Source organism: Mus caroli, chromosome 4 (genome assembly GCF_900094665.2).
Source record: "Mus caroli chromosome 4, CAROLI_EIJ_v1.1, whole genome shotgun sequence".
Classification (NCBI taxonomy): domain Eukaryota; kingdom Metazoa; phylum Chordata; class Mammalia; order Rodentia; family Muridae; genus Mus; species Mus caroli.
In genome coordinates this window covers 95,761,600-95,772,814 of record NC_034573.1, presented here as the reverse complement: position 1 = coordinate 95,772,814, position 11,215 = coordinate 95,761,600, and the positions used below count along the sequence as shown (strand labels likewise).

The following is an 11,215-nucleotide window of genomic DNA, read 5'->3' as shown; positions in this document are numbered from 1 at the left end:
GGTGCCCATAATAGCAAATAAAGTTAGAAGCATCGAATTTCTGAACTGAGAACAGGCAATGTTTAGCCCATCCATGAGCATCTAGAGACTATCTGGGAGGTAGGGCTCTGGGACCTGGGTTGGTGGCTTTACAGAAATTGTGCTTAGTGATAAGGAGGACCATTGGTGGTGATGGGACTATTGGGTGATGGGGTGATGGGTGAAGATTGGGTGTCTTCATAAGCAGGGGGCAACAGGGAGGAGAACCAGCCAAAGGGTCATGAGTGCTGAATCTCAAAAGATGGCCAGAGAAGGAGGCAGAAAACATGGTGAACATGAATGATGAGGCGAGGCCTGGCCCCTAAACTTTCATGTGACCCCTAAAGGAGTGGATCGGAGCTAGCTAGGCAAAAAGTGATACTGTAAGGGAGTCATGCTAAAGTTTGATTTTAACCACTCTGGTACAGTGGGTACCTGGTTAACATGGGATATAAAACCTTCAAAAGGGTCAACAGTGTCCCCTGACTACAGGGGAGGACCTGAGCTGGGAGCGCAGACCTAACTGCTCCTAGATCAGAGTTCACTGATTCTCTCTAGGCTAACTTGCCCACCTGCCAACCTCCCTGAGATCTGGATTCCATGTGGCCTTGTCTGTGGCTCCTGCATCCTCCCCACATCCCTCTCACGGTAGAGCATCAAGACGGATGCCTTGGTTTCTTTTTCATTAAGTTGACAAGAGAAACGAGGTCACTTTTCCTGACCATGGTCTTTCTCACCCCTAAAAACTAGCCAGGTGAGGAAGCCACCAAACAGCCTTGCTTCCAAACTGTGCTGTCAAAGGTCAGTGGATCTGGGAATAAAATAGCTCACAGGACATTTAATTTTTAAAGAGAGAGCAAAATGGTGAAGAGCCTTTAAAAATTGCTCCTTGCTTTGTGTGTAATCAACAGCCAGGCTGGGGGTAACCGCCAATCCCCAGCTCTCTTGAGGCTTAGGAGCAGGTGCAGTATTTGTATCTGGAGCCAGAGAAAATTGCAGACCTGACCCCTGCTTTCTCTCTCCCAGGGAGGACCCACCTCTATGATCTATGACAAAGCCTGGATCCTTATTGAAGGACTGGCTTTCAGCTAGCTAACCCCACCCATACCCCCTACAGCTTGACCACTAACAAAGAACCTATTCAAAGGACAAAGTGGCATCCTCCCTACAAGGATTCTCTATGAGGGCCGAGTGTATGACACATGACAGTTTAAGTCTTCAGGAAGACAACAGCTCCAGATAAATACCTGGTCTTAAGATTCGCTGCTTCATCAGCAGTAGACGCATGGCCCAATACAGCAACCAAGTGAGTGTTTATTAAGCGGGGGCTGTGCTGAGTTTCTAGGGGGTATTACATAATGATATTAATATTGATCAGATATTTATGACATCTCCCGCACTTTATTTCATCACTCTAAACCACATAGCATTTCTGCAGAGCAGGGAATCACAGCATCATAGCTGTGAGTTTGATGTGGTAGATAAAATGATGGCTCAGAAACCTGACAGACAAGAGTTGGAATTCTACCTGTACCTCTTCTATCGATGTGATCTTGAACACCTTACCTAATCTTTCTGTGCCTGTGTCTTCAGCTCTGCCTTTGGTGTGAGTACTGCAGCACCTTCACTGGATTATGGTAAGCTAATGAATTAATAAGATGGCAGCAGTTACAGAGTGCCTAGCACATGGTAACAACTGGTATTAGTTATCCTTGCTGTACTTCCATAGTACATATGAAGAAACCAAGTGTGGAGATAGTAAATGCATTAGCTAAGATCACAAATCCAATAAAGAGACATAAGAAATACAACATGGTTTCCATCTCCATCCCTCCACAGTCTGAGAATATTCTTATTTAAAGATTAGATATCACAGGCACGGCAGAGGAAGACTCTTTAGAAGATAATGAACCTTCAGACCAGCCAGAAGATGTGGCTGTAACTTGTAACTACAACCCTCCATACACTGACTGTAGACAGACATAAAACTCAAGTCTTGAGACAGCTTGCTGCAGTCCAAATATGAGGGACCAGACTGGACAAAGTAATTGAAGTGCATAAAAAGTCAAGCAATAGACACAAGGCAAGCAGGATGCTTAGAGTGCAGAACCACACCTCAGCATGGTCAGGGCAACTGTAATAATGACTGGTACTTTGGATTCTACAAAGTGGGAAGCAGAACTTTTTTATAGGCACATGTGTGTGCACACAGGGGAGAGAGAGAGAGAGAGAGAGAGAGAGAGAGAGAGAGAGAGAGAGAGAGAGAGAGAGATAGCCTGTTTATAGGAGCACTAACACCATACTCTTGGGTGTCTTGATTTAAAAATAACCAAGTGGCTGGTGGGTGGGGGAGCCCCCTCATAGAAGCCTGGGGGAGGGGAGGGGAGGAGGGTTTGCAGAGGGAAAACTGGGAAGGGGGTAACATTTGAAATGTAAATAAATTTTAAAAACCAATTAAAACCACGTAACCAAGTGGGATAAGCCTCGTGCAGGGTCCAAAATGTCAAATGTGAACCTGTCCGTTTACACAGCTTCTTGCTCTATTGTTAGGACAGCCAGGTAAGGTTGGTCTCATGTTTCCACAGATGCACAAACTGAGACTAAAGTGAGTGGTAACAGTTAAACATACTAGCAAGGGCCAAAGCTGATATTCAGACCGAAGCTGGCTGACTCTTCCCTCTAATGTGTATACTGTGGGACTTCATTCTTTCTTCTGTAAACTAATTGACATTGGTATCTTTCACTTACCACTTTACACCAGCAAATGATCCATAACAAAACACACAAAAAATAATAACAAAACCAAAAACAAACAACACAAAACATCATTTCAAACAAAGGCAAATAATATGCCAGAGATCCACCGAGATCTAGTAGTTTTGCCAATGTCACAGAGCTGTCAAAGGCCAAACTGACCCCTGAGAAGAGTGTGGGAGGAGGGACTGGTGCTGAGGTGGAACGACATCTCTCCAATTCAGCCTGTGAAGCTCAGGGGAAGAGATGCTCAGAATGCCTCTCTCCATGCTGACGGACCTCCCAGGGACTAGGCCTGGCTACCTTGTGCTTTCCATAGGTGACCATGATGGGCTGGCACCCGGATCGATGGCTGCCTCACTCCTTTCCTCCCTCCATGCACTGTTAACGAACTCACTCAGTGCTCAGTACCATGCTTGCCACTGAAGCTCAATGTAAGAACAGCTTGGGACCCTGGAGAGCTCAGGTCTAAGGAAGAGGACATCGGAAATACTGAGTGGCAGACAGTGCCACGCATAGAAGAGAGAATGCCAACAAGGGTGGGGCAGAAGCATGTTCAGAGCCTGGAAAGTGTGTGGGGATTGTTCGAGACAAGCATGCTGTTGAATGGTAAGCAAGAAGCAGGGGACAGTGGGGAACAGCATCGAGCAGCATGGAACAGTGAGCACAGGGCAGTGATGAAATCACCCTATATAGCCCTCTCTGATCATGAGTAGATGTACCAGGATTCTGCCATTCATGCTGCTCCATCTCTCTTACCACTTACTAGCTTTAATGGCATTGTATTATCTATTTTGCCCATTGGCCATCTCTCCCACAGAGATTTAAACAGTATCCAAGCAGGCACTGTTCAGTGCTGGGTCCCAGAGCCTAGAACTCTGTAGCATACACAGTAGGTGCTCAACAAGGAAACATCATCTCAGTGAATGAAGTTGTGAGGCACTGTCACTGAAAATACTGTGTGCATCATCTTGCTTTGCCCCTTTCTTTGTATGACACAAATAAGGGAGTGTTTTCATAACCGCCACTCTTTTTTATGTTCTCCTAATGTAAATTAAATATAAGAAAATATCAATAGGGCCCATCTGTCCCGGGGTTTAATCCCCAACAGTGAAAGAGTGGGAAAGATAATGGAGGAAGAAAGAAGAAAGAAAAGAAGGAAGAGGAGGACAGGGATGAGGAGGGTAACATAAAAGCTAAACTCAGTTCATATCTTAGTATCTGTAACAACCTGATGATCAGGTATCTTGGTTAGGGTTTCTATTGCTGTGATAATATGTCAATTTGACACAAGCTAGAGTCATCAGAGAAGAGAGCCTCAGTTGGAAAAATGCCTCCAGAAGATCAGGCTGTAGGCAAGCCTCTAGAGCATTTTATTAATTGGTGGTTGATCAAGGAGGGCCCAGTGCACTGTGGATGGAACCATCCCTGGGCTTGTGGTCCTGGGTTCTATGAGAAAGCAGACTTAGCAAGCCATGAGGAGCAAGCAATAAACAATACCCCTCCATGGCCTCTGCAGCAGCCTCTGCCTCTAGATTGCGGCCCTGCTTGAGTTCTTGTCCTGCTTCCTTTGAGGATGAACTGTGATGTGAAAGCATAAGCTGAATAAACCCTTTCCTCCCCAAGCTGCTTTGGTCATGGTGTTTCACTGAAGCAATGATAACCCTAACTAAGACAATCAAATACAACATGGGGAGGAACGGGTTTATTTCAGCTTCCGGGTCCCAGTCCATCATTGAGGGAAGTCAGAGCAGGAGCTCAAAGCAGGAGCTTGAATATGGGAACTGGAACAGAGACCACAAAGCCTCCCTTGCTCGCCGTGGCTTGCTTAGTTCGCTTATTTGTCCCAGGTCCACCTGCCCAGGGCCTTTCCATATCAATCATTAATTAAGAAAAATACCCTACAGCCAGATCAGTCTAATGGAGGCCTTTTGTCAGTGGAGGCTCTCTCCTCTGAGGTGAGAGCTAGAGAGCTTATATGAAGTTGAGGAAAAAACAAGGCAGGTAAACTTATCCCCAGCTGACTCCAAAGGAATTCTGTTTGTCTGTGATTTACTTAGTCTGGTCTCTCAGACAGTGAGTGAAGCACCTAGAGCTGGAGTCTTCAACAAGTGCTACTTGACTACCAGGGACCACCTCAGAATCTGCACAAGCCCTGCCCTGAAGCCCTGCCCTACAGGATCAGAAGCCCTGGCACTGCTTCCATGCCAGTTGGCAGAAGTACACCATTCAGAGAGTATGCCCTTTCTTAGACTCACATTATGGTCTCTAACTCACAGCCCTGTATTGTTTAAAGCCCTCATTGTTTAAAGAAATAAGCTCAAACCCCGAGAAAACTCTATGAAGGTCACCCAGGTACTTAAGGTCCAACCCCAAAGTCCAGAAAGTTTTGCTCCACAGTCTGGAATCTTAGTTCCATTTTACGCTAAGGCCTGGACCACAGACATTTGCAATTGAAAAAGCGCTCTCCGTTTTAGCTCTCAGAACACATGACAGTTTCTCACCCCAGATTGTTCTCAACTCAGTATGAAAACACATAACAGAGCATGAATGCCTGAGTGAAAGAAAGACCTAAACTTAAATTATTCCCGAACGGCAAGCTATTGTCAGTGATTGACAGCCAGTCTAGACACTCACCAGTGACAGCCACACACACACTAAGCCTTCAAAGGCAGCTCAGTTTTCTTTAATTAGTAGAGCTGAAATGAAACCATTTAGGAAATTATACTATTGGGCAACTGGTGGGTTTTAAACACCATGAGAAAAATAAAGGCTGGGCCTGATAGTAACCATCAGCAGTGCCAGGGCTGTCAGATATGCCTGGCTTGGGAGCATGTGGGTCCTAAAGGCATACCTGCCTGCCTCCCTGCCATGGGTCTAGCCTGAACACAACCACTCTCTCGTTTGTTCAGGTCTCATTGATTCTATGCTCCAATCAAGAGTATTGGCAATGGCCAGAGAGAGCTAGTTGGGGCTCCCTCTCACTCCCACACAAGGATGGGATGCCTTAGTGACAAGTGGCATAAAGGAAAATGCAGGGTCCTGGTGCACAGAAGAGACCTGTAAAGATGAAACTCCATGCCACATGGAAAACTGTCACCTGCAAGATAAATGCCAGCCTAGGGGGGCAATTTGTTCAGCCTTTGGGAGAAAAATAGGGGTGGCCAGGGAAGAAGGCAGGTAGCCATAGAAGTAATGGACCTCTGTACTTCTGGAGTACCTGTCCTAGCCTTAGTGTCTTAGGGTCACAGCTCTGGAATGCTGAAAGGGCTCAAAGCACTCATTGACATTCACTCCACAAACCCTCCCTCCAGTTCCAGGACACCCAATGCTAGGAAGGACCAAGAAGAAGGCACACACAGGGACCTGCAAGTACTTCCCTGGGACTACATTCCCTGGACCTAGACCTCCAGAGAAGATCTTGTTATAAGACTGGACTTCCTCCTGAGGCAAGCACAGGTAGTGATGCTAGAACCTGTACCATTCACTCAGCTCATGCCTCTGGGAGTCCTGGACTCTGTAGGTACAAGTGCCACAAAAACTGGCAAGGAAACCAGAGGAAGGCAGGCATCTATTTGGTTGAAAGAGAAGTACAGATAGACTGACTTTTCATCTAGATCCAAGTAGAATAGAAAGAAGGTGAGGATTCAATCTCATTCCTCACATGTCTCCAAATAGCTCTATAAAGTACAAGCCAGCCCCATCAGTGAACCGTTCCCACGTGCACCCTGCCTCGATGCTTCCACCTGGGCCTGGGCAGAGTTAGGCACAAATTTAAATGCTAATTAGTGAATATTTAAAGAACTATTCCTCTGGGCCAGCGCTCATCTCCCTTGATGCCCAGCAGCACACTGTGAAGCAGCCACAGTAGCAATCACCCTCACTGTACAGAGCTGGGAACGGAAAGGGGAGAGTGTGAAATGCTAGTGTCACTCTACTGGTGACAGAACTGGTGTTTGGACACAGAGCTTAAGCCCTCAGCCAAGGAAACGCATCCTAATTCAGGACCCTTGCAAATTCATTTCTTCCTGACTACCTGGTCTGTAAGAGTAAAAAGAGAAGAAAACATAGTTAACCGCGATACAGGGACAAGCATGTGTCCAGGAGCCAGCATGTTCAGCCTGTCCCCATCCATCATTGTTCATTTTGCCTTCCTACAGAGTGGGTGTGTGTACTGGGGGACAAAGAGAAGAAGGAGTGGTCCCTCCTGCACTTGTGACATCACCCTGTACCAATGGTAAGCCACAAGACCCAGGACTGAGAGGACGCTCACATGAGAGTCATAATGCAGCAGCAGCATCCCAGTCAACTAACCCCGTAACTGCCAGGAACCCAAGTCCAGGGCTGACTGGAGGGTGTGTGGACTCGGAAGCCACAGTCTGATCAAAGGTATGTCCTAGTCTCTCAAAGGCAGGCTGTTGATGGTGAATGACCCTCAAAGAGGACTCCACTCTGCTGGCCATGGGAAAAGGGCAACCCAGCAGCCCAAGGAAGGGAATCAGCCACAACTCCAAGGTTAGAGAGGGCCCCCTCACATGTAGCCAGATGCAGCCAATTAGAGCTAATTGGCCACCTGTAGATGAGGCGACCCTGGAGACAGAGCCCACTGTTAGACTTTTGAGAGGCCCATGGCTGCCTCTCTGCCTGTGGCTTGCCCTCCTGCCCTCGGATACCTGCCCAACTTGGACTAATGAGCCCATGCTACAGAGGAAGGAGGCTACACAGGGAGGGCACAACCTGCGGAGAAGCGCTTTCTTCTAATAAACGTTCCTGAGATGCTCCTGAGAGCCACGGTTGGATTCTCCCATGAATGTAGCCTCAGGTGCCGAGGGGGCAGAGGCACATAGAAACAGCTCATTTAGCAGGGGACAAATGGCCCCCTTTCAGGCCAGCAGATAAAACATCATGTTCAGATAGGGCCCCCCGTGCAAGACACAGAGGGGAGGTGGCAGCTACTCGCTCAAGATAGCCTGGATGAGAAAGGAAAGGTGGTGTGTCTCCTTCAACTAACCCAGAGGCAAAAGCAAAGTGGGAAGAATATTGCAATGGAGAAGAATATTAGCAGTCACGGGAGCTTGTAAGTGTGCACACAGGCCCTCCTGGTCCATAGCTTAGATCTTCGTGCAGCAGCTCTTCATAGCAACTTCAAGCAGCAAATGAGAAGAAAAGTGGCTTCCCTACCTGAGAGAAACGCATCTGTCTGGGGGCAGGGCTAGGAGGCTGGAAGCTTGAGCCCAGCATCGCACAAGCAGAGCTCTGAGGTCATAGTTCCAACCAGGCCTTTGCATTCCAAACCCAGGCTGTTTATGTTTGGTTGGTTGGAGTTCAGGGGGAGGCTGTTTTGTTCTGTTTTTTTGATCACAATGTATTAAGATTGGAAAACTTGTATACATACACACAATCTCTCTCTCTCTCTCTCCTCTCTCTCTCTCCTTCAAGATCTGATAATAAAAACTATTTCTGCAATAATAATAAATAATAATAATAATTTTAAAATAATAATGACAATATGCTGTCCCTTTAAGACAGTAGATACCAGGTACTCAGCTGCGTTCAGTTCTAATAAGGAAGTGGGGTAGAAATGCTGGTGTGGTGGGAGAAACACACACATGAGAGTCAGCAGTGCTCCCTGCACACAGTAGGGGATCAATAACTGTTCACTGAATTGGATGTCATGAAATAAGCCCAGAGCCACGGGGAGAAGAGAGAGAAGATATTCTGTGGAAACACAGCTACTCTGTGTAAGACACTCTGCTGGGAGTTTGGCACAAAGAAGACATTTGCTGTCTTCCAAGCTGGTTCCTGACATCAGCTGGAAGCTCCCACTGTCTTAACATCACACTCACAGAGAGAACACAGCAGGACATGGGCTTCTGAGCAGTCCCCGGGAAATGTCTGACCTTCACGGGCAGTCCTGACAGGGTCTCATCTCAGTGTCATAACTTCTTTCTCCTTTTTTAAGGGAACATTTTAAGGTAGAGAGAGAAGACAAGTTTGTAAAATCCTGGTGGCAGTACAGGCGCTGCTGAGACTTGATGCCCGGAGGCATCCTCCCTCCCCACCACTGGGCTGTTCCGGGAGTGATTTTTGCCTGATGGTAACCTCTGTCAATTTGTCGCTTTTTACTCCTCACAGCACTGGTGGCTTCAAAGCACTTTGAAGTGTGCTGGAAATATCTCAGATCGCCACTTCACACTTTCCCCCAGGAAGTACAGGAGGGATCATTACCATTTATTGAACAACTGCAATAATGATGATAATCGGAGCATGATCCAATCCAAGTAGTCAACTTTCTTCCTTTCCCCTGTATTTCACTGGGGCCCCTAACGTTCTATTGACCCTTTGAAAAATAACCCTGCAAAGTTTAACTTGGGAATGGTTGTACAATGGCTTGGTGACAAGGTCTTGTGGTCACTTTAAAGCCTAAGGTCTTCTCATTCAGAAATGAGACTGAGGAAATGGGGTATGAATAGAGGACAGCTCTTTCAGGTCAAGGAGTTTGGAGTTCGTCTTGAAGGTTATACTGGTGTCTGGAGTTTTCTGAGCAAGTGTGTGATAGTCTAAGGAAGCATCCATGTCACCCATTTGCATAACCACTATATCCTAGCAGCTAGCACAATGCCTAAGATACAAAGATTAAGACAGTGTAAATCGGGAAACTCTCAATAACTCAGAATAGTCAGGCAGAGCAAAGTTCACAGCAAGTGTGGAGACTGATGGCTGGGGAGCTTTAGACTTGCGTGGAAGGGTGCAGAGAAGTTTCCACAGAGGAAAGGACACCTCAATCTGGAAGGAGAGGTAAAACTTTGTCAAACGACACATGAAGAGCAGGAACAGGGTTTCTGCTCTGGTAGGGTGCAGAGGGCAGCAGGTGCAGAGACATGGAGGACAGAAGGGTAGGGTCCTAGACAAAGGTTTTAGCAGTATAGGGGAGAGGGGGTGGAGGGGAGAGAACCACATGCCAGGTAGCAGGCAAAGAGAACACTGAAGAGAAATGAGACTGGGGAAATGGGGTATGAATAGAGGACAGCTCTTTCAGGTCAAGGAGTTTGCAGTTCATCTTGAAATGCTCTAGTGATGTCTGGAGTTTTCTGAGCAAGCGTGTGATATTCTAAGGAAGCCTCCATGTCATGCTTCCACTCTGCTCTCTAGAGGGACATAGCAAGGTCACAGCATTTCCAGCCTGTCCCCTCAAAGAAAAGGGGGTGATCTATCTTTCCAGCAAAACCAGGGACAGACAGTGAATGTGGAACCACAGCAGATGTGTGCTAGGCTCATGCAGCAATCATGCCTGCACTGTATGTGTGTTCCTTTGAACTTTCACCCAAAGCACCCATGACCGTGGAGTGTTCAGGGACTTTAGCTGTTTGCATGAGGCTTGAAAGGATGGAGTCAAAGCAGGTATACATTAGTGCATAGAATAACCTCTTAGGGCAGCTTGGAGGTAGAACCTTTCCCTGTCCCTAGAAATTGTGTTGCACTCACCCCAACAGTTTCAGGGTATGATGAATATCCACCTTCAACTCTGCTTGGAGCTCCCAAGCCTTTGTAGCATGCAGTAGGTTGCCCAACACTCTTAATAAGTATCTTTCAGCTCAGGTGATGCCCCTGGCATCCAAGAACCCAAGAGAAATGACAGAACAGCTCCTTGCTTGTCTCACTTGGTATTCTAATCACAGAGGGTCCTTTCAGTACTCCTTCATGAAAGGCCACACATGCAAAAGAGCTGTTGCTATCAGCTTAGACCAATTTAGAAAATGCCAGAAGCCTGATATAGCTACACAGCCTAAATTTCCTGATCAACTTTAAGAGAAATAAGACACATGGCTTCATCTTCATCTAAAACAGGTTTACCTCTCATTTGATTTTTAATTTGGAGAGAGAAAGGACGTGTTTATGCATCTTCCCTGGGATCCTCCCTCCCCTTTCAAAATGAAATCACATTTCTACTTTGCAAACACGGAGAGCTGTTGTAATCAGCCACTTGGCAAACTCAATTCCCGAGTCAGTCTGGGGTAAGGAAAGGTTTGTTTTCCTACTAATCAGGCATCAGGAGCCCTTGGGGTGCAGAGACTTCAGGTGCGAGATGATGCGATCTGTTGATCACCAGGGAACTCTTCTTCATAAAACTGGTCAGATTCTCTAGCCCTCAAACTCACTCCTTCATTCACAGGGAGCTGATTTCCCCTTGACTCTCACAGAGTTGTCCCAACACACCTGTTTGCAAGGCATGCCATCTCCACACCTGAACCTCTTAAAGCTGTAAATGGAAGTTAAGTAAAAACCAAGAATGATTAACTTTGAGTAGAACTGTAAAGGACTAGACAGGACATGGGCTAAGTTACAAGAAAGAAAGAAAGAAAGAAAGAAAGAAAGAAAGAAAGAAAGAAAGAAAGAAAGAAAGAAAGAAAGAAAGAAAGAAAGAAAGAAAGAAAGAAAGAAA

General features: G+C 46.5%; 1 long non-coding RNA gene across 1 annotated transcript in view; it reads left to right on the top strand.

Moving 5' to 3' along the window:
• The first annotated feature begins 7,064 nt into the window (after positions 1–7,064).
• LOC110292716 overlaps positions 7,065–11,215 on the top strand; it is a 12,397-nt gene continuing 8,246 nt past the window's right edge. The window contains exon 1 of the long non-coding RNA XR_002377739.2: positions 7,065–7,161. This is a non-coding gene — a long non-coding RNA (uncharacterized LOC110292716). The remainder of the gene's footprint in view (positions 7,162–11,215) is intronic.